The sequence below is a fragment of the Centrocercus urophasianus genome, unplaced genomic scaffold, assembly GCF_019232065.1.
Source record: "Centrocercus urophasianus isolate 14NV4802_14NV808 unplaced genomic scaffold, USGS_Curo_1.0 seq_19, whole genome shotgun sequence".
In the NCBI taxonomy this organism is placed as follows: Eukaryota; Metazoa; Chordata; class Aves; order Galliformes; family Phasianidae; genus Centrocercus; species Centrocercus urophasianus.
In genome coordinates, this window is record NW_024884744.1 from 5,224,725 (window position 1) to 5,249,292 (window position 24,568).

Sequence of the window (24,568 nt, forward strand, 5' to 3'; positions counted from 1 at the left end):
TGAATTGCCAGCTGTATTTCCCAGCTTTTTCTATAAGCTTCCTGTCGGATCACTCTTGTCAGATCTCAGAAGCCAGAGAGGACAAGATTGCAGCTTAAGCTGTGTAGTATTTCTAGCTGTCAGGAGATGCATCATATTGAGTTAGTCCAAGAGCCCTTATCTAATGCTCACCATGATGAAACTGAATATATCAGTCAATACTTATTTTAGTAAATGTAAAGGAATGTGAAAATTCTCCTGACAACCTCTGTCCATTTTGTTATCTAATTTTCATTGTGAAACTGTATCTTAGTTTCCACATTTCCTCCAACTTTGTAGCCTGTCTTTGTTTGTATACATCAGCCTTACGCCTTTGTATATGTCAGCAGTTATCTCCCCTCCCAAACCAAGTCTCCATCCAAGGCATTGTGTCCATCTACTGTGTTGCAGCAGGAGGAAGCTGAATCCCCACTGATGAGAGCAGGCTGCTGTGGACAGCAGCTCTCTGGACTTAAGAGCGGAAGGTCGAAGGGTTAAGACTTCAGACTCAGTATTTTTCTATCCTGTTATTTTTCTTCCTTAGAGTATCTACATTCTGACAGGGCTAGTTATGTTCTGAGGTAAACAGGGAAGTGATTGGGCTATGTTTTTGTGCAGAGAACATGTGCATTTCCCTTAGCTGAACTGTGCAAGTTTTTTCCATTTGCATGAAGACTGCTTTCTATTTATCTGGGAAAGTATGTCTGCATGTGGTATTTCTGCACAAGTATACATCCTTTCATATACATGCCCATTATCTGATTGCAGTTTTTAATGCCACTGTTTTGTTTTTGGCCAAATGCTGCTAATAGGCTCTACAAGGGAACTTTTGGTTACTGATTCACTTCACAGTGAAAGTGCGTGTAGTAAAAATGGACTTGGCCAAGGCAAAAGAGAAAGAAGTAAGGTTAAAGCAAGTGTTTGGGCTTTTTTAAAGACTACTCAGAGTAAATTAAGATCACTTTGCACGTTAATATTTTAGAATACAGTCACAAAGCTGTGTAGCTTTCCAGTAGACGTCTGCTAGAATATTGTAGAACTATTAAATCACAAAGCCTATCTATTATGGCAAGTATAACTATATGAGGGTTCTTGATTTGGGATTATGGGAAGGATTCAGATTGCTCCCTTTCGTTGATCCTTGTGGACTCAAAACTTAAATGAAAACTTTGACTTATTTTTTGCTTCCTTTTGAAAATGTTTCAAAGTAACTCACCCTGCAGTCATACTTCTGTAGATATTTTTCTGCTGGCTCTGTTATTTTCAGAGACTGATATAGGTAAATGATGGGAGAGATTAATAACTACTTCAAAATAGGCTCCTTTTTTGAACCTTGTGTGCCCGTTATTAGTATGTGTGGAAGGAGTTCCCAGGCTGAATAATCCTTTGTCAACAGAGAGCATAATGCATTCTGATTCTAATGCATCACTTAGAATTGTAGTACTTTCATAACAGTTACACTAGTACTTCATTTTGGTATTGCTGGGGAATCATATCTGCATGATATAGTTAATTGAAAATAGCATGCTTTGCTTTGTACTGATCTGGAAATACTTATTGGGCTTAGGAGCAAATGTATTTACTTCTCAGGTGAGCAAATATTTAAATAACATGACAGGAGAATGCAACATGCAAGTGATGCGAAAATGCATCCACATAATTATATAACTAATTTTCTCCAACTTACAGCCAGAGCAGCAGTGAGGGATACAGAGCGTTCTGTTGTTTATTCAGCAGATTGCAGTAAAATGGCTATTTGGCTAAAATCTGAATCATTAGAAATCAGCTTGTGCTTAGGTGCTGGCCTCTGTGTCCTCAGACTCCTGTGCTGTTACTGCCTTTATTCAGTAGGACTATACAGCTTTGTCCCACGTGAGGTTTCAGCCCAATACTTCCATCAAACACAGAAATAGATCTCATAGCATTTGTTACATTGCTTTGCCTCTGTTTACTCTGTCACAGGCTGTGATGAAACACTCCCACTTCTCTGAGTGAAACTAAAGACACTTGGTTGATATGAAGCGGCAAAAGCTCAAATGGGAAGAACATCTTTATGGGAGACAAGGGATGAAGATAATGGGGAGGTGGTTTGAAACAGAATGAGAAATTAGATGCAACCTTAAAAGTAAAAGCAACAGAAGTTAAAATGGTGATTGAGTGTGATCTGCTTGTATTAAAATCAAGTTTGTAAAATAAAACTAAAATAAATGCAGTGTTTTCCTGTGAATCTAAGAAACCTTTTCAATAGAGGGCATTTTGTATTTTGAGGTTGAACTACCCTGATAGAAAATAATTTCTTTGAATGCTGTCTAGATTTGTAGTTTAATCAGTCAATCTTGGAGAGAAGCCTGAAACTTACACGATCTTCATATTTGTGTGCTGGACTTGGTTTCATGCTTTGTTTTGCCAGAGAGAAGAAAGAGCTGTGGTCAGTACTGTATGGGATAGGGATGAGCTATCTCAAGCATGTTGTCAACACCAGATTTTTCTGTTTCCTTTATACTAGTAATGTTATCACAAAAAATGCTTAAAATCACAGTTAAAAAATATTGTCCACAGTGTGAAACAACTGATACTTCTTAAACTACTGGTTGCTAATGTACAGCAATTGTCAGCTGAAATACAGCTGGCCATGGAAGAATTTTCAGTGCGTGGAAATCACGAAGTGTTACACGAGTTCTTTTTTTTTTTCTTTTCCTGTGTGTTGACTTTGGGAAGGCTTCTGCGTGACAGCGCTGTGTAATGACTGATGCTAACATCTGACACAGCCAGTATTGGTTGCGCTGAGCTGTGCAGTGGGCGTTCAGCACTTAAATTATACTGAACTACTCATTTGTCCTAATCTGTTAATGGCCATCTCTTTAGGAACTAAATTTTAACAACGCAATGTTAGTTTCTGTATTTTTTGTGTTAAGGGTTAAATGTATTATTAAATAAAAATCAGGAGTTACTGAAGAATGAAATTGCATTACATAAAAGTACTTACGAAAAGTTGAAGAATGGAAAAAATGCTGTCCTCCAGATGTCTGCTTCCTTTCTCTGCCTTTTTAAATATTTAAGCACATTCTTTACATAATGCTTAAGCTTTCAAGCCAAAGTTACGGGTTGCCTTAGCCAGGCTTGAATCTGAAAATGAGACCCCAACCAGGGCAATAACAAAATGACACAAAGATTGACTACACTGTACTTGCTGGATGAAGTGAAAACTGCTAAAATATTAAATTCTATATCCTGGGATTTCACTGCCTGCTGGAACTAATCTCATTAACTTAAAACCACCTGAGGCTTAAGAGAGATATACACTGCCGTGTGAAATTATATTTATCTCATCCTAGGGGGAAATCCTTTCCCTCCCCCAGCTTACCTTACTTTTGACTTTGCTATTCTTAAGTTACCAGGTCATTTCTCCCCCATGGGAAAGTAGTCATAGCTCACAGCAACACAATTACTGCAGTTGAAGTTCAGTACTATATAAATGCTGAGATCATTGTTCAAGTTTGTTTTCTTTCAGAAATACTTTAAGACGTAAAAGAAGATTGGTGAAACAATACTGCCTTACGTTAGCAGTTCACTTAGATAGCATTGCTTCAGAGTTAAAGACAAAGATTCTGGAATTAGGGAAACAGCTCATAGGAAATGAAATAATTAGTTTTCTTTAACTGCAAGCGTCTTAAGAGGTTGAGTGATTCTGACAGTTGATGTGTGGATGTAGAAATTTCAAATGCGAAGTCACAGCCTTAGGTCCGGTGAGCATTGCCAGTTGGAGCTTTGTAACTGGGTGGTTGATCCCAAATCTCCATTCGGTATTAAAATTCAACTGGTGGAAATATTCCCTCTGACATTACAGGACTCGGGGTGAGGCCTTATCTGATACCCTTGTTAGGCTTTGCAGCAAGGCAAGATGACCTTGTGCAAGTGCCTTTTACTGTTTGTCTACTCACGAAAAAAAATAAATGGACTTCAAGTTATCCATTAAACAGCTCAATCAGGAAGGATATTTACTGTTAAATTTACTGAAATTTACTGTTAAAGCTCTTAAAAACTAATAGCCTCATCTGAAGCAGTGTGCTGGAAGTCTGTAGAGAAGTCATTTGGTCAGTGAACCTGGCTGCCAGCACCCTGCTTCCAGAAGGTAGTCCAGGGCATAAGAAGAGCCCTAATGCAGCAGCCTCCAATGAGTCTGTAGCTGACACATTTACTGGTGAGATGCCATGTGGGTCTTATGGTGGGCAGTGAAATACAGAGACTGATTTTTCTCAAGGTAAGAAATGTCTGATCTGCAAAACCAAGCATGATTTCTGTGAGATCCTGTACAGTTTCAAGGGTCTGTGGATTTGAGTAACGAATGCATCAAAGTTCACCATTACTACTGACTTATTAGCTCAAAGTAACCTTGTTAACAACCGTTTAAAATGTCCTGTGTTGAAGGCTTATGTATAGGTATAACAATAGAGTTGTAATTGCAGAGCAATTAAAGTAATAAGGTGTAATATAAGGTTCACTTTCTGACTCATCTTTCTGGTATGAATTGAGAGCTGCATAGAGAAGTTGCATTGCAGCTTTCCCGTGCATCAGAATGGAGGGAGGGATGAATAAAAGGTTTGTAGTTTCAAACTGTCTTCGTTCTTTTTGACTACAAGCAAAAGAAACGTTTGCTCCAGACTGTTTGACTGGTGTAAACGGTATGCTGTATGGAAGCTGGGTTCAATTTCTACTATGAATGCCCTGGAATTTGAGTAACTTGAACCTTACTGTGGGCTGGATGAGAACGTACAGAGGATGTTCACTGTTCTTGAAATGTTTGGAGTATATTTAAGCATTTCTAGCACCCAGAGAGTCCTGATTATCTCCTGACTTACTCCTGAAGCATCCCTGTTCTTTTAGAGGCTGAATAGGGCATGTTATAGTTGAAATTCGACTGAACCTTTATGCTAGTAGAATTCTGTGCCTAAGCTGCAAGGAGGATTCTAGAACCATAAATAATGAAAAAGGAATTTGTTGGGTAATGAAGAGTAGATAGGATTAATGTTGTGTTGGCTTTTGGCAGGAGGATTAGGATAGATAATTAGTTTTGCTTATTTGGAATGGTGTTATTTGTTTCTATTGCATGTTCGACCTACAGTTAATGTTTGATTTAGCAGATTTTAATAACAGATATATATATATATATATATATATAATTAATTTTACTAGCACTTGCTAATAAATTAGGTCAATTTACGCTGCAAGTAATTTGGAGTACGATGCTCATGCGTTGACCTGCTCAGAAACCCACCTCAGCTCCTTGCTAAATGACACAGCGGTTTTTGGGGTGAACTTTAATTTTATGTGCAGGGGATTAAAGCTTGCAAGTTAAGATTGGACAAATGAAGAATGAAATGCGATGAGTGCTCCTTTCTTTTAATGGTCTTCCCTGTTCCTGCGTATGTCTCTTTGATGTTTACTATCTCGAAACACCCAGAATCCAGTCTGGTTTTGTGAACATCATAGAAATTATAGAAATTTATAGAACACAGTTATTTGTTATAGAAATTTAAGGGAGCACAAAGAAATGCATATGAGCAGATGATAGAGGGCACACACGTGTCTGGGTATGAAATGCTGATGTAACTTACCTGGCCTATTTTTAGTAATTATGTGTTGTAATCTTGGCCAAATTCGCTGATATTTAGACATGTGATTTTGTTTAGTCCTATTTACTTATGAGTAAAATGGTGAAGGTACACATAGTCATGACTCTTGCATTGCTAAGAGTGGAGGTTATAGTCCAATGTGCTTGCTGAACTCCAGCATAAGCTCCTTTTCAGCCCTGTGTGAATAGGTGCAATGCATCCTAGTTTATTTAGTGATGGACAGGCTGTTAATTCTTAAAAATAGCTAAGGAGCAAGAACCTGACACCTAGAATGATTTATACGTTTTCTTTGTAAGCTTGTTTCTGTTTTGTAACCTTTAAAATGCAGGTTTTATGAGTGGTATCATTAAAATTTATACTCCCTCTACTATGTGATGTTAGTCATTATTGCTCTGCTGTGCCTCCAGATCACCTGTCTGAATTATAAAGCAGCCTTTCTCAGAGCTAAATAGTAATTTTTTTTTCGTTTCTGGAGTAAATGCCTGTTGACTTCATTAGATTTCATTGGTGCTCCTGTATTGGAGCAGAGGTCAGAATCTGGCCTTTTCTGCTTTCCATCCAAATGTGAAAGGTTGCTCGGAGTAACGGTACGCTTCTAAGAATGAAATATCAATGGTCTTTTAAGTGATGAGAACTGATATTAATCACAAACTGCCAGAGAACTTGTTTTGAAGTACTTTATTTTTGTTAACTCGGATTGATTTGCTCAGCAGGTGACTTAGTGTTGGGCTAGGCTTTTTTAGGCTGATTTTCAAATGTTTCTGTGAAGGGTGAGTCTTCAGTAAGGGAAAACAGAAGCTAATAGTGAAAATAAAACGCTGTCCTTGATTCTAGCAATGGAGCCTCTTTTTTTTTTTTTTTTTTTTTTTTTAAGGCCCCATAGACCAATGAGGATTGTGCAGAGCACTTTGAAGTAACAATTTATCTGCATCCTTCAGCTGGTGGTGCCAAAAATTATTTCCTTGGTAATCTCTTCCATAGTCTAAAAAGCTCTGGACTTCTTTTCATAAGTGGCTGAGTTGTCAAATGAAAGTGCTTCCTGAGTGTGGATTACTGTAGTGCTTCTGTTGAGATAGCCAAGCCAAGTGCTTGCTATTGCTTTGAAACTTATGAAGATGGCCCAAATCTCTTCTCTTTTTTATTTTTTTTTTTTCCTACCCAAATACTTGAACCTAATTCAAAAGAGTTAGGAATAGAGGTGTGGGTTTTTTCTTTTCCCAAATTTTGTCAATGTTAGCAGAGGATGAAGTGCTAGTGCTACCTGAGGGCTGTTGTGAGAGATTCAGTTCCACTCCCAGTGAAAGATATCCTGTGATGTAGTACTACATAGTATGTTTCATCTGCAAGGAAGGGTTATTGGTGGAAAGCTTAGGACTGGGATGGTTCAAACTAGAGGTATCCCAAAGTAAGTGCACTTGAACACTAGGTCTTCTGGTGTATGGCCTCTTCCTGAAATAATATGCATCTGTGCACGGCTACAATTATTAAAATCCCCCCTGCTTCTGATTGTTCTTGCAATATTTGTGGGGCAAGTTTCGTGTCCTGTTAAAAATTATCCTGTATTTGCAATATGGGAAATGTAAACATAGGGAGTTCCTACATTGAATCCTTCTAGTAGCATAATTCCTAGAGTTGGTAGGAATGCTTTGTTTGCTCGCTATCCCATAACATCCTAATTTTTTTTGTTGAATAAGGTCAGTTTCAAGAGCTTAATTTCTTTACTACCATATAAATTGAAGTTTAATTTTGCTTTATAAGACTTACTTTTAGTTAAAATTTTGAGAGGGCTTCCGTATGTAACTTTTTAGTGAGACAGTGAATATAAGATAGGAATAAGAGCTGTGATGCTGATTAGAGGAGGCTGAGTAGAGTTTTTCATAGTGCTAATGCTCTCCAAATTGGGGAGTAGCAGATTGAAAGCGAAGGGCATGCTCCACGCTGAAGGAGAGAGTTGGAGTGGTCCTAATGCAGAATCTCATTAAAGGAACTGTCAGGATTTCTCTCTCTTACCATCACCTCCCCTGTTCTATAAGAGTCAGCTGTCTTTTTGGGTGAGCACAGTGCTGAAGAGGCATTTACAAATAAATGAAAAATGTCACAATTGATTTTACTATTTTCAGAGTACTGTGTGTCAGGTTTGTCACAAACCCTTTGTTATTCTCTTTTTCAGATTTCTTGTCTGGACGTTGGAAATAACATTTGAATCTGAGCTGCTTTCTGGTGACCCAGGGTAAGCTCCTTGGATTTTTATGACCTGCGTACCAGTTAAATAATAATACCTTTTCAGTGCTTAGAAAGGATGAGATGTTAGAAATGCTTACCAATTACCTGGCAAGGATATGTCAAAGTTGTGTATCACAAACCACCCTGGAGAATTCCACTAATGTAATGGTTCTGCTTTGTAGTTTCTTTTACATAGGCGTATTTGTGATTTATGGTAATTACATGGGAATGTTGCATGCAGCAACTATACAATACTATACATATATAATAAATATAGCTGTTTTTCAGTTGTTTCTAAAGAATATATAATTCCAAGTAGATGGTATTCTTTCTCTCAATTTCTATTTATAATTTTCCATTTTCTTTCAGTGTATGTTATATACTTATTAGAGTACATTCTGCTGCCTTAAAGCATATTGAAAGCAAACTGCTTTTGAGTGGCTGCTGGATGAGTAAATGAATCTAATGATTATTGTCAGTGAATCCTTTAAGTGCAAAAGTATTAGTATAAGAATGGGTATCGGTTAGTATCTCATTATAAGAAATACTTGAGATAACTTCAGTGCTGGGAAGTATCTAATCTGCTGTCACTTCTAGAAAGTTCTTAATTTTCAGCTCAAACTTCAGTTTTGTAGTAGCATTCAAAAGTATATGCAGTATTTTACTGAAATCGCTGTGAAAGAGAACCTTGTTAACATGGTGGAGTTAAAGGTTTTTAATGATCCAGTGCTACTCCTGAGAGAAATTTTTGGTATCCACTGTGCATTTTCCTGAGGTCTTACACCAGACACACCACCAGCGAAGTGCAGTTGTGTAAGAAGTGTAACCTGTAAGTAGTACTAAGAGCTTACTGTTTTCTACTGTGTTAAAAAGTATATGCTCTATAGTAAAAATTGTTTTGTGATGTTTTGTCTGAAGAATTCTGAAAGGATTCTTAAAAATTCACACACTAGGCAATCTTCTAGACAGCACCAAGTCTCTGTTTCAGTGCTTGTTATTTTTAACATATTTTTAAAAGTTGCTGAAGTTAATCCCCGTTTCTTATCATGGTCCTGTTAAAAACTATGAACAAAGGAAATTAACATAGCTGTCATTTCTGTATGCTTGATTGTAAGGTAGCCTGATCAGCTCTACACAGCAGCAGCCCTCTCTTGGCATTAGTGTGTGTGTGTGTGTGTGTGTATATGTATATATATACATATATATACATATATATACACAAATATATATATATTTGTCAGGTACTTGCGCATTGTGAATTTGGCAGTTTTGATCTTCAGGTGGAAGATGACAAATGTCAGTCATGTTATCATATATTTAGAGTAACTGTTAACAGTCAAGTTGTTTCATTCAACTAAAAATCAAACTTTGTTAATTGAAGAACATGCTTTGTACTTTGAACAGACTCTCCTTTATTTACATGGTAGTACAAACAACTGGATGATTGGGCTCTTTAAGGCCATCTCTAATAATCTGTCTTCCATGGTGGGCTGCTCACCCTTCCGTTTTTCTCCTATTTAAATTACAAGATGTTCTGAGACCTGAATCCTATACGAAGATAGAAAATGAGTTCAGGCAGTATGAAAACTGGTAACGTAATTTCACTGAATAAACCAGACAGTTCAGGACTGTTGTTCTTGTAATTAATTATTGCTGTTACTGTAAACAAAGAGAAGGAAAACTTGAAATGAAAAATGAAATGGAACTCAGCATTACCAACTCTACACATTCCCCAGCCTCCTTCTCTCCATATATTTGACTTCAACAATACAGTAAATTGTATCATTTGCAATGCTGCAAAGAGAAATCTAGAGCGCTTTATCTAGCAAGGTATGGGCTAAATATGATTAGGCAAATTTGCAGAAGCTCAGGCTTAACCACCAGTAAATCTCTGCATATAATAAGGCTACTTAGCTTCATAATGATGCTGACATTGATTTGTCCCAGCCTCTTCTCTTAAGATGAGCGTATTCTGATGCATAGTTATGCATTTGTAAATCTCTGTACTCCAGCTGATTGCATGTATGAGAATTGCTTCCATATAGTGGTCTGAATCATGATATTTCTATCAACTGCTGAATGGTCCCTACAAGCAACTGATGAAATGGTACTGATTAGCAAAATTACCACGGGTTATATTCTGACTTCAGTGGAAGATTAAGGTCTCCATCGAATAACAAACATAGTAATAATAATAATAATAAACCAAACTAACACTACTGCTGCTTATTTGGTTGACTAGAAGCTTGCATGTAGGAAATGAGTCTAGGAAAAGCCAAAGGCGTAGAGTATTCTCTCCAGTGGGAACCCCTTCTGTCTAGTTTGCCAGACAGTGCTGTACTGCAAATATTTCCAGTAAACTTGTTTTCGAGGTAGGAGGAAAGGAAGAGGGAATTGAACTGAGAGCTATTTATTTCTGAATCAGTTACATTCTTACAACTGCAAATTAAAATGTTATAAATACTAAAAGTTCAGTTTAACTGTTTTTTTTTTTCCAGTAACTGGACTCTTCATGATGACAACAGTAATTTATTTGTTTGGCTTGTGAACCAAGAATATTCTTTCAGCCTCCTTTCCTACAGATTTTTTTTTCCTATTGAAATTAATAAAGAAGATGCTTTATTTTGAGGTGTTGGGAACTCACACATGTTATAAATCAGCGAGATGAATCACTGATCCTTCCTAATCCCCAAGAATATGGTTTTGGGGCATTAGAAGGCACATATACATATAAGCAGAAAAAGCAACAGCAGAGGAGTGACAATGGTATTCCCTAAAAGGTTTCCTCAGAATAGCCTTCTAAGCTTCAAGATGGCTTAGGTGCTTCAAGTGTTGTAGTGGAATTCATAGCAGAAAATAAAAGGTAGCAGAAGCTACCCTCAAGATAATGCTAATAATGTTTAGCTGCTTCTTGCCAAGGCCAAATCAGTTAGTTTTGAGTAACTTGTTATTCAAGTGAGAATAAGGAGGCAAAACAAATCTTATGCATTTCTGTTGTAGTATGTTGTTCAAGCCTGAGCCACTCGGTTTTAGAGGCTGGATGGGACAAAGCAATCACTTGTTACCTGATCATTCTTTCTGTTCCTTCTATCTGTAATGTGTTGATAAGGGTTGGAAATTAACCACCAGTAAATCCCTCAATCTGTAATGGAAAATGCCACGAAGTAGCATAACGGTAAAGTAGGCTTTTTTATGTAATCATGAAAGCAAAAGCAGAGGAGGATGTGCATGTGCTGGCCCATAAGTTCAAAAAGAGTCTTTAGTCAAACAGTGACTTGAAATGCTTGCAGGATGCTCATCTATGCAGAGTATACTTGGGAGTGCATGGAAGTATTTTTGACTAATTTCCTTAAGTCATTATTTTAGCAAGAACATCTTGGGAATAGTTTCAGTGCTCAGAAGTGTTAGCAGGACCTAATGCATTTTAATTTTTTTCCCAGTAAAATCATAGTATTTATTTAAGCAACAAATAATGATAATTGCTACTGTTTTTTTCACATTTGCTAAAACAAAATGGTTTAAAACTTTGTTCCAAAGTATGCATGCTAGCAAATAGCCCTGTGTTATTGTAAGAAAATCAAGGACAGTGCCCAACATAGGGCTAACAAAGATGCTGAAGGGATTGAAGCACCTCTTCCTGTAGGAAAGGCTGAGAGAGCTGGGACTGCTTAGCCTGGACAGGAGGAAGCTCAGGGGGGATCTCTTGAATGTTCATAAATACCTGGAGGGGGAGTTCTGAGAGGATGAAGGCAGGTTGTGGTTTTTTTTTTTTTTTTTTTTTGAGTGGCGCCATGTCAGGATGGGAGGCAATGGAGACACACTGGGACGTAAGAGGTTCCCTCTAAGCACCTGGGAGCATTTCTATGTTGTGACAGAGCCTGTGATGACACAGGCTGCCCAGAGAGGGTTTAGGGTCTCTTTTCTTGTATTTGTTGTAGTTTCCATGGAAACAAATAGGAGGCAGTACTTTTAGAGTGGCATACATAAACAATGCTGTAATGGAAGTAACTGGGGTTTCAGCTACTACAAAGAGAATATAAAATTTGTAACATTTCACAAAGTTAAATTTAAAAGCCTCACATTTCAATGGCTTGTTTAAAGATAGGGTTGATCAGATTAAGGTTAGGCAGGTTCATTGTTTTTTGGGAAGATTGAAGGGTTAATTTTACTGTTTTCACCTCTGTTCCTCAGAGTCCACCTGTGCCTTTCATTGAAATCATCTGTGCCTGCTCTGTTAAAACATTCTGCTCTGAGAGCTGCTGACTTTGTTGTTACAGACCTCACTGATTTGCTTTGAGCTGACTGACTAGCATTTATTACAAGCTTTATCTTGGATGTTATTTTTATGAAGTATGACGTGTTGAAGTAAATAGGATCCTTTATTCTAGACAGTACTATAACTGTTTTAGTCTACGCTTGTAAGATGAATCTTTCACAGAATGATAGATGGCATTTCAAAAGTATAATTTCATGAGCTCAATTTACCTCATCTGAAAGACATCTTTCTGGTGTATCGCTATAGAACTTTTCCTTTAAAACATAAGAGGACATTTTTCCTACCTACAAAGAGCAGTGCCAAAAACAAATAAGTATACTTTTTTCTTTTCCCTTTACAACATAAGTAATAAGTACTTTCCATTTCCTTTCAAGGCTTCTAAAGCTTATTTAATCCACTTTCTTCTATGTTTTTTCTGCTTCTATGCCCAGTTCTTCATTTAGCTGTTAGTTCTTTTCTCCTCTACACAAACGTAACAAAAAAATCTGCCTGGTACCTATATGTTGAGGTTCAACTAGTAGAAATATAGGATAGGGTGTGGGCAGAACTGAAGCGTTTAGTAGACGCAGAGCTGAAAATGGGGGATGTAGCCATTGACATTTCAGGCTTAAATTGTTGATGGGTCTGTAATGTTTATAATAATACATTTGCAGTAAGAACTAATAGAGTATTTTGGCTTTTCAACAATATTTGTTCTGTGGGAAGCATGCTACCTTTCTTCCCCAGTATCTTTCATTCATGTTTTTCCCTATACCTTAAGAGCAGGTGAAGGTTGACAAATGAAAACATTCTTATGGGTAGTCTTCAAGCTATGCTTCAGATTTTTTTCTCGTCCTTTTTTTTTTTTTTTTTTTTTTTCCCCCCCCAATAAGAACTATCTGTTCAAATGTTTTTTATAGTTTCTTTATGGCAGCCATTTCAGATACCTAGTACTGAATAAATAAAGCCTCCTTCCTATATGAAGGAGCTAGCTGGAATTTTTTGTTTTTATTTATTTATTTATTTTTTCAAAATGTGTTGCAGTACAAAATGTAGTTGGTTGTCATAGTAAAGAAAGTGGCATGATATTGAAATGAGCAAAGAATTAAAATTATTTTTATTTTTGTCAGGTCTGGGAACAAAGTATTACTTAAACCCTTTCTTAGAGGTATTATACCTAACAAGTTCTCTTGAGAGAAATGACAGCAAAGCAGCTAGGCTATCAACACAAATACCGAATGGCTGCATTCCCCTGGGCTTGCTTAAATTTGAAAGTAGGTAGGAACTGTGAAGAAATATACTGCAATCTGGAAAAGAAGCTGCAGCACAGCTCCAGTGGCCCCAGATGCAGTAATGTACCAATATAAAAATCTCACATTAACCTAGAATATAGGTAACATCATAAAACACCCTAAAGTTGCTTAGCTTACATTCATCCCCAGTACATCATCTTCAGTGTCCTGTGATGCTGAGATAGGTTTATGCAGTAAATGGAAACCATTCCCCTTCCTTTAACCTGCTGCAGAAGGAAGGTCATGTGAACTGGGCTCTGTGTTGGACCAACACGCTAAAGGCAAAACAACCACTGAGCTGAAAAAGCAGGCAAATAATATTGTGCTCCTGCTTTTAGTTTTATGGCAGGTTAAGGCTCACTAAGGTGCTGGAGCCACTTGTGGGCACAGTAAGTGTACCCATGTATACAAAAGTCATAAGGCTGGTCATTTGGCATGCGAATTAAGCGGGGTGGGGGGAAATTGAAGTGTCCAAGAATTACCAATGTTTGCCATTCCTTTTAATCTGGAACACTTAGTCCTAGGTTAGTCTGTATAGTATTTGTTTTATTGTAACCCTCTCTAGGAATTTGTTTGTCTTCCCATATAAAATCAGTAGTAGTATTTCTGCAAGGATGCAACTCTTCTATTTCAGAAACTCAAATTGAATGTGTATCAACTCAACTACTTACTCTTTTGAGGAGGAGCTTGATTCAGGGTTCATGGTGAAAGGTGGGCTTGAATTTGTAGAAATATGTTTCCTAAAAAGTAGTGATAGGTTTTGCGGGCTTTCAGTGGATTCTGGCAGATGATACCCTAAGTAGATGCCCTTGACTAAGAAAGAAAGATGCTCTTCACTGAGTTATCCAGGAGATCTGCTTTGTATTACTGTATCATATGCGTTATCAACAAGGAGCACAGTGATATAGGGATTCAGGGCACAATGGTGTTGATTATTACCATATGCAGCTGTGCTGTGCTTAGTTATGGGTGCACTGAATGCTCTAAGTGTTCCATGGCAGAACATCAGGGAGAGCTTGTGAAGTGAGGCTCAGATAAACCCAGACTCACTGTGGTTTTGCCACAGGTTGATCAGATGTAGAGCAAATTTGGCGTGAAAGTCTTGCAGGTGTGAGTTTGTGATCCTCTGGTCAATCTTGTTGAGCATGTCTCCATTATGCACCCATACCCATTTGAAAACCTTGCGTCAAGAGTTATTGGTGTCCTGCATGCTCAACAAGTGTGAGAGCTTTAACTTGCAAGAATAAATCTGTTATCTTGTCATGAAGCTTAAAGTTCTGACTGAATTGTAGAATTTCCTTAGAAAACCGATTTCTGTAGAATATATTACTTTGAAAGCAAACAAAATGTGTTCTTTTAATGGGTATTTTCTTGTAACTTCTGTTGCTGTGCTGTCTTCACTGATGCACAGATGATCTATTGTGTGTATATATTTATACTCATGTTTTTATGTACTTAAGCAAAAACAGTTGTATGTGAAGGTCGATTTTTAGCTATTACCTTAGAGATGAAATAATGTGATTTCAGTATTACCTACTGAAATAAACTTTATAGATGTCTCACATACAAAACTTATGGGGTATGACAATATGATTTTCATGACTGCATTGAAATGTAATTAATGTATTTTGTAACTATTCTATGATCCATTAATTATAATAGATGAAATCAGGTATGAGTAGAATCTATCATAGTTTGAATTCTAAAAGATTAATTTTATTTGCAATAACTGGAATCCTCCAGTTCTGGCCTTTGGCTGCCTTATTTGAAAACATAACAAAATTGATTCTTATTGTCTTAAAAACAAACAAACAAAAAAAACCCAAACAACTTACTATTGAGAAAATCCAGAAAGTGTTTAATTGTAAGGATTTTTTTTCAGAACAGCCCCTTTTTTTTGTATTATATCGCATCGGTGTATTGTGCTACAACAAATTGATGTGTATTTTGAATGAAATTATCCTTTGCATTCTGCAACTGTTGGGAATTTACAATGATACCAGCTGAAGTCTTCTCTTATTTACCCTGTAGTTGGTCTGCTAATGAGTTTACTTGTGTCAGTAAAACTAAAAGTAAGTTCAGATTCCTAAGCAAGTTCTTTGTTAAGGAAATAAGCGTGCACATTAATTTTGGCATCACTTTTAGTCAACCATTCTGTGTGTGTGGATGTGCTCCAGTCCCACAGTGCAGGCAGTTGAGAATTGCGCAATATTCCCTCCTCAACTCTCAAATTTGCATAATAGGGGAGAGAGTAAATGGAGACTGACTTGGCTGTGTTCCAGGGAGATCAGTAAAACAAAAATAACTAGGTGGTATAGCTGAATAAGCAGTGGGGTAGTGAGATGATTCTGGTATTTGACACTTTCTAAAGCAGTCTAAAACTGTAAATTAACAACTTTTCCACTGTACGTGTGAGCTTCCAAACGGCTGTTTTGTAGGAAAATAAGCGACCTCTGCCTATGCTCAGCTGCCTTTTATTTCATCTTTTGGGAGTGCAACAGCACTGAAGCTGTTTCTTGACTTAAGGAAAGGTGTTTTTTTCAGACTTCTCTAAATCATATCACAGTAGAAAATAGTGAACACAGTTCTACCTTTCGCTTGCCTTCCCTTTTGCATGGAGCTCCGTGTGAGGATATATGGAGAAGTTTCTGATGCTTTTCACTACTTCTGTTGCATTTCATTAACCTCAGTGGTATTAAATTGATGTTACAACTCACAGTAACCTATGTTAGAATCAGGTTCACTTGCTATTGATTTCTAAGTTTTTGGTTTTTTTTTTTTTATGGTTTGAGTGAAGCTTTAAAGAAGAAATCGCAACAGAAGGTGCATGAGAATATTAGTAGAAGGGAAATTGTCAGAATTCATACATCTGTCAGATTCAGTAGAAGCAAAGAGTAGAAGAAAACTTACTTAGTGTCTCCTGCATCTGTAAATGTAAAGTTCAAATATTGTTCTGAAGCTTTCCCAAAAGTCCAGGTAGCAAAATGTTCTTATTTTATTACTGCCGTGAATGTTAGTTTACAGTTCCTCCGGTTTAATGATAGTCATGCAGTTTATCTGACTGAAGATAAAAGCATATCTGATATTCCTTTCCACAACTATCAATCCACCAAAGAAGGCTCTTCCTAGTAACCATAAGAGGTGCGGTTGGCCATTAGCAAACCTGGTGGGTCTGTAGGTGCTGTGCTGTGGAAAGCTGGCTAGATGGTCAGCACACTGCATAATTCAAGTTCCCTGCAGGTGTTCACTCTGGTCTGCCAGTGGTATGCTTTCAGTTTTACTGGAAGTGTTATTCTGGATGCTTTGTTCTAAATAGTTCCTCTTTTTCTCACAATCAGCACATTCGTTGTTCTCAACTTCTCATTCACGTATCCCTTGTTTCTCTAAATGACACTTCAAAATCACTGCCTGTTCTCTGTTTTCAATAATCAGTGCTTGTCTGCATTCCAGCAGCACACCTCAACGGTGAATGCAATACCAATTAATATTACTTTCATTACTTAAAAGTAAGTATCTTTGAGTATGTTTAAGCTTGTTCTCAAATGGTGATGTTTTCACTAGTTTTTATCTGCCAGACATGAAGTCCTAAAAGCTGGGTTAAGGACAAGTTTTAACTGCTTACTCAGCCTAAATAGAGTTTATCTTTGTCTAATCAGTAAAACGTGCACCTTTTTATAGCCCTCTGTGTAAGAATGAATAAGGCAATAGGAGGTATCTGAAAAGATGTGTATTGCTTGTCAAAATGGGCCTCACCCAGAAAAGTCTTTAATCTGCTGATTGTTTTCTATTACATTATCAAACCATATGGGGATAGGAATGTTGAAGCAAAACATTTTCAGAGACTGAATTTTGTATACTTCGAACTTGTAGTTTTACTGTACTGCTCTATTTCTTGATCATCTAAAGTAATCGCACCAGTGAGGCAAGGGATTAGGGTACAGGCAGGCTATAAATAAATGACTTGAAAAATAAAAGCTGTATGACTTAAAATTTACTTTCAGAGCTTTCCTTGTCTCACCAGACAGAAGAGATCAGCGTGTCTCTCTTTGCTGGCCACAGTTTCCTCAGGAGTAGCAATGCAGTCATCCCTCAGCCTCCTTCAAACCAAAGGAGCCATTTTTAGCCTCCTATCCTTTTCTTTCTTGCTTCCTTCCTTTGGGTATATTATCATATCTTTATATCCCTCCTTCATGTTCTTGTGATTGGTTAGATCATGCGTTACTGTGAGTGAGACTAGAACAGACGTAGGTATGTGGCAGTGTATCTGAGGATACTGAATTAGTTCATAGCCCAGTAAACATCCAAAATGAGAGATGGTAGCATGATCCGTGTCATGACTGTCACAAAAGAGAATTCATCTAAGCTTCTGCTCTTAGTAGTTAGCAAACAGAACTAGGTAAGCAACACTGACCTTGTAAGTATGAGGCCAGTGTCACCTTGGTCACTGTTGCCAAGCACTGACAGATCTCTGAGCATTAAAGCTTTGTTTCTCAGCTGTTCAGTTGTGTAGTGAAGTGTGGTCTCAAAGTTTAATTTTCTAATATAGAGATGGCTTTATATCTTAAAATAAAGACAATAAATTCAGCACTTGGTATTTTAAAATGGTATCAATGGTATTTAATGTATTTGTTTGTGTTATAACTGACCCCTGAAACGTGTAAATTACAAAACCATACTTCATGAAACAAAGAGAACTCTTGAAAGTCTCATCTTTGATATAGATATGTTGAGAAGTTCAGTGTATGAGGTGTTACATTATAACTTGACAAGCTCAGACACAGAATTATTGATCTCTAGGCTGCAATAACGCTTTGAAGAGTGTTCTCCACGTGTATTTCTGCTAGTCAGTATTCAACGCTTCCTGCTTTTGCTCTGTTTTTTTTTTTTTTTTTGTGGATGAACTGGTGGTTGTTAGAGAGCTTGGGTGAAAGCTCTGAGCTTCTGATGGTGCTTCCTGGTGCAGAAAAGATAAAATTTGGTTATCAGGCCTGAGGCTGCATTGCAATTAGTAATTGTCTCAAAGTTAAATTTATTGAATGTTTGATCCTTAGGAATCAGTTTAAAAATGTGACACTGGTATATTAAGTGTTTGGAAACGTAGTGCACTATGTTAGTGAAGCTGTAAATTGTAGCTGTAGAGAAATTCAAAGCAATTAATGATATTACTGTTAAGTACTAAGTCAAGGTTACATCTCTCTAAAAGGTGTGCTCCAGCTCAGCTGGACACCTGTGGGCTTGGTGCAGACAGGAATAGTGTAGTTCAGCTCATTGGTTGGGATGATCACAGTTGCCCTCTATAAACTGGGAAATGTACATTTTAACAGATAGTGTTATTAGAAGTGAGATGTCAATGGGTTACATAGGTTGGAATAAGGAAATAATTATGAAACTGCAATTAGGCTAGAAGGACGAAATAATACCTACAGGAAAGTGATGAAATAATTGCTGGTTTCATGGATGCTCTAAAGTAACTTCGACTTATTTATCCTTTTCAGATTCCTTTGCTGTTGTATAAGAAATCTTAACATATGCGTAGTATTGATTGTCAGAATTATGACAGAGTCCACTGGTTTCATCAGTCTCAACTTTCTGGTATGTTTGTTTTAGAAAAACAGGACTCGCACATACAGTTTTAATCTGAGCTCCAACATGCTTTAAAAATCCATTATCCTATGGAAGAAGGAAAGGTACCTTGATGGTACCTTATAGGTAAGAAGTACTGTTGGTCAAACTGCATGTTACTTCCTGTTTTCCCCCAAATATCCTACAGGGAACAGTGAATGGCTTTGGAAATGATTTTATACACTGGTGAGTGATTCTGAATAATAATTTTAGATACACAAGTTTATAATTAACTTTCAAGAAACCTTTTTTTTTTTTTTTACTTTTGTGATCTGTAGCATTGTTATGATGTTTGATGTATTCTTACGAACTATCGATCCATGTCTTGCATTCCATGTATCTCCATGTGTGAAAAAGCTTTCTACATAACTGAAAACTTCTACAAAACTGAAAAGCTTCCAAGAATTGTCTTGCTTTATGTAGGGAATATACTGTGTTTGTCAGGAACTGTAGTCACCTTCAAGTATGTCAGAACTTAGTAGTGACTGTCCTCTGTAACTGGAAATATTTAAAGAGGAGCACATGAGGAAATTGAACAGAGCAAAGCCAATTGAATTGGCTTTAAGAATATGACCTTTCTGTCCTACATATCAAATTCATTTTTCTCAAATGCTGTTCATATTGTGCTGCATATTAATTGCGTTTTGCATATTCTTTATTCATAATATACCACTGGTAATAACATAAAATTACATTTTTAATTCCCAGTGATACCTTCATTTAATGTTTCATTTACTTCTTTTCTTTAACTAATCTTCTGTCCTCTGAACAAATTTGATTAAAATCATTGCATTTATTAAAAAGAAATGGGCTAAAATGTATCGATTTGGTCCCACCAGGAGCCAGTATTAGAAATTTCTTTCTGGGGGTTTCCTTTCCTTGCAGGGGAGGATGTAAGGGGAGTAGATGGCTGATTAAAGCTTGGAAATAGCTTAAAAAAAAAAAGTGTAAAAGAAATTACCTGCTCTAGTCACCGCTGTCTTATTTGCCAGGAAAGCCATTTTACTTTCTTTCATCTCCTGAAGCTGTAACAAATGAATTGGTAAGATATGGGATGTAGGGGAGAGGAATGATGGCGGGCAACGTGCTCTACTTACATCTTTCCTTGGTGCTGCTCACCACTGCTGGGTAAGCAGTGGAGCTAAATACGCTCTGGAGGACTTGTGGGCTTGCTTGCCTTTTGCTTGTGTCAGGCTGAGCAGGGTCAGTGACAGTGATCTTTAGGATGGGTATTTCAGCTGTGTGAATGACCTTGCTGAAACATTCTCTCCTGGTTGAAAGAGCCTTTCTCATTTGTTGCCTCCAGAAGAACCAGCAAAGCCTTGTGGCACGGGATGAAGGCTACTGAGGTTAGATGTTCTCCTTTTAGCTCCGCAATTTTATTTGTGTAGTATTTTGTTGGTTTGCAGCAAGTTTTAATGTTTAGACCTTGTTACTTTACACAGAGAACTGAAGACATATATTGTAGTGCTATCTAGATGAATTGCTCCAACCGCAAATGTCAGTCTTGCAGTTTTTATGATGCAGTCAGTATGTTGCACTTCACTTGTGCCAACATAGTTCTTGAAATCTCGCAGTGCAGGCTTGCAAGTCGTTCTGGATAGATGCCTCAAAATTCTCACTTCGAATCTTGTGGGGAAGAAAGAAAATTCAATAAACCAGAAAGTTCAGAAGGGAGCTTCGATTTTTGATGGAAATTATTTAATCACTAAGTATGCTTTCTGGTCATTGTTTTACACACGCACAAAGACAAAAATTTAAGCTTGTGTTAACATTTAGAAGTTGAGTTAATGTCTTACAATAGGAGCTTTACACTCAATTAATTTGGCTTTGGTGAAACTGTTGGTGGTATTACTGACCTGGCCAATCAGTCAACGTGTTCATCAGTGAATTTAAGCACAGGTCTTTTCTTAATCTAGAATTATAATGATGCACTCTCCTTTCAGAACACTTGCATTTATTTTTTGAGGTTATCTCTAAAAGCTCTCTCATATGTCTTAACTACATTCACAAGTGTTATTTGTGGTTTGTGTAGTGACAGAGCTTTTTTTTGGAGGTGAGTGTCTATGAAATTTAATGCTGTATCCGTTGGCATTTTTGAATCCTTTGAGTGCTCATTAAATAGGTCAGCTCTTCACTTTTTAAGCACTTTCAACAGTGTGAATTAGTAAGCATCTGCCTTTATTGTAAGCACTCACTTCTCATATTCATTCTAATTTCTATTCATTAGCTACTTCATCTTTTTCTACTCCCTAGCCTTGATTCTGCAGAAACATGATACTGATTTTTGTGATACCACAGTTCAGTACATGATCTCCATAGCATTAGGCTCTGTTGCTGCTGCTGCATGGTCATCAGTATGTGGATTTGTTTTCTGAAGTGCAGTGCACCTCCAGCAATGCTTTATTGAAATACAGCTGCTGTTGCTTGCATCGTGTCAGAACCACGTCCTCCTGGCTCAGCTTGGAGGCAGAATGAGCTCTGGGCAAGGCCTCTGTGAGTTCTGCTTTATTTTGAAGAGTTAGGTGGGGTTGAATCTGTGTACAGTCTACATTCATGAATGAATTTCAGCCACGGAGAATGACTGTCTCAGGTCCAGTGATGAGGCATGTGAGTTTTCTCTTACAGAGGATGTGTTCTGCTTTTATGGATGTATGTGTGTGTGTGTGTGTAGAAGAGCAGTGCTTAGTAATTGTTTCTTCAGGCATCATCTCTCTGACATGTAGATTCACTGCTGTCGACAGACTGATAACTTTGTTGCTTGCCTACAGTGTGCAGGAAATAATACAGAAATATCCACTGGCTGCTCAGAAGTGGAGAAGGTCTTTGAGAAATGAGATGTGCTGGGATTTCCTGTTTTTAATTTTAACTGGAGTGATTTTATAAATTCAACGAAGGTCGCACAGACTCAGTGGTGATGACTGAAGTTGAATTCATTCACTGAGCCTTTGCTTCCTTGCTAACTTCTCTGTAACTGTAGTTTTTAACACTCCTCTGAGAGGGAACGTTTCAGCAGAGGTGTATGTCTTTGAGTGGAGAGCAGTGTTGGAAAGAACTGCCACTTGGATATTATGGCTGTTTTGTTTTCTAGGAACTGAAGTACCAAAATACTTGTTGCATTAAATGCTGTGATAACCTTGTGGCATTTGAAAGGCTGCACCAAAGTGGTGCTGTGTTGTGCCTGGCAGTTTAGAGGAGAGCCCAGATGTAAAACGAGGGAGCAGCAAGCATGCAACACTGCCTCTTGTGCAGTGTAGGCACTCTGCCTCGATCTGCTTATTTCCTGTCACTTACACAGTTCTTTACTCCTTATCTTTGTCTGACAACCCTATATAACTTGACTCAGTCTATATTATTACTTCCATTTCTTGCCATTCCTTCCACTCCTTAAGATCCTTTCCTGACAACTTTGTGTAAGAAATTGTTTTTGTATTGACTAAAGGAGGGAGATCTGACACTTCAAACTTGCACTGTGCTGTTAGTTTTGCGGAACTGTTCTGATCTGTCAAATGTTTTTCAGCAATTTGCATAGGTTTTGTTCAGTGTTAGTATCAGTGTGGCTGTGCAGGGTGAATGCCTGTAAGTGAAGAGCATTAATTTCTGTTTTGTTATGAAGAATAGAAGAACTCTAAGGTCACGTTCCTTTGTGAAGAAAGATGGTGTATACCCTAATGTAGACAACATGCAGGACTGGGCTAATGAGAGCTGTGGTATGTAAGCAGGGGAGAAAGAACTACTTTTTCTTTCCTTCCTTAATTAGTGTACACTTGCTGAAAGATAACAAGTGATAGACTTTTTGATGGGGTTAGAAAAAAATAGCAGGATGAAGGCGTTTGCATTATAGACCAGATGTGCCAAGTTAGTTTTTCAGCCAATACAATTTGACATTGATGACATGGATTGCACTAGCTAATGATCTGGAGATCATTCATTCTGTCTTTTTCAGAAAAAAATAAAGAGGAAATCAGAGAGCACTTAATTACAACATGTAAAGCTGAGCACAAAGGAGGATGGTTTAGTTAAAATATGGAGGCCAAAGAATAATGTTCTGGCTGTACTGCTTGTGGTAAGATTACATTACACTGCCAGTGCATTGGAAGAAACCATATGCCTGCTGTCTGAGACTGCAGTATGGAGATGTATGGGAAGCTCACCATACACCACACTACTGGTCTCCTATCTAGTCTAGTGTGACAAATAATTCTGCTCAGCTTGTCAGCAGTGACAGCTGAGACTTTTTACTTAGATGCCTTGACAGTGCTTGTATTAAGCAGCCAGGGCCATACAGTCCATTAAGTTTTTGTAAAATGAACTGTCTGCTACTTGCTGTCTCACTGATACTGGCAGCATTTGTGAGCTATAATCCTCTCCAGTTGCTGGCTGCTTGAGTGAGTGCCTTCAGCCATCTGACAGGTAGCAAATGGTGCGGTTTTTTAGTGGAGAGTCTTCGGGGCACAATATTATCTCGGAGGGAAGATAGAATTCCACCGAATTTTAGAAGATGGTCCAAGTATATTGCAGAAAAAAATCATCTTCCCTGAAATGAAGATAGACAGACATGTATTGTTTTTTAGCCACAAGCAATGGGCATGTGCAAATAAGTGACAAGTACTGCTGTTCAAAGATGTGAGATGTGGTCTTGTACTATTTGAATCTCATAATGTTATTGCTCAACGTATTGCCTACACTATAGCAGATAATTTGAAAATACAGCAGCTTTTAAAGCTGGAAATTCAGTTTTTATGAAATACTCATGAAGTTATCTGCAACTGCTGATGTAGCCATTTATAACCTGATGGTAAATGAAACTAAGTCCATTTTGAGTTCTTCATTAAATGTGTGCAAGAAATTGCACAGAGAAGTTCCTTTCCTTACGGTTTTTACTTTGTGAGTGCACTGAGCGATGTTCCAATCAAGCTTCTGCCTGAGGTCTTGGTGCAGCACTACAGATTTTCCAGCAGTGCAGATGCTGTACCTTGACCTCTGGATATGAGTTGGTGCAATAGGTGCTCTCACTGCTGTTGGAGCTGTTTGATTTCTCTTCCTTCAACTGAAATGTGAATATGTTGGCTTCGCAGAATAGTAGAACTTTAAATTTTCTGTTAGCGTGTATAAAAGCTGAAGTTAAGACTTTCTGGATGTAGATATGTACTTGTACACATGTGTGCGCACTTGTAATGCTGAATGGTTTACTGAACATTATGCTAAGATAAGTAGATCCTTAGATTGTGAGATCTGCATTTTGTTTTGAAACAATTTCTCAGAATATAAGTACTAAAAATGAGGTTTTATTGACTTAATAAAATTCTGCTTGATTTTTGAGTTGTACTTGTGAATTATTATTTGTTAATCCATGCATTATTTTTGTTCTGTTCTTTGCAGGCATTGCAAGAATTATGTACTACTTAGCATAAGGCCAGAATGATAGAGTTGAGATAAGATTGGAGACCAGGTGGAGATTCTTAATTTATATTTGGTATTTTATACATTGTAGCTTCTACTTCCTTATAAATCTTAGTCCAACT

The 24,568-nt window shown here is 37.5% G+C and overlaps 1 protein-coding gene across 7 annotated transcripts in view; it reads left to right on the forward strand.

The window, feature by feature from the left end:
- The window catches only part of NAALADL2 (N-acetylated alpha-linked acidic dipeptidase like 2), a 387,619-nt gene that overhangs the window by 14,449 nt on the left and 348,602 nt on the right, over nt 1-24,568 (forward strand). For 5 of the 7 annotated variants that reach the window (XM_042820504.1, XM_042820508.1, XM_042820510.1 and 2 more), the window contains exons 1-2: nt 4,060-4,279; nt 7,822-7,881. The gene's annotated coding sequence lies outside the window, so the exon portion shown is untranslated. Of the gene's footprint in view, nt 1-4,059; nt 4,280-7,821; nt 7,882-24,568 lie in introns of those variants that run through there. The other 2 variants (XM_042820506.1, XM_042820505.1) reach the window with 1 other exon arrangement.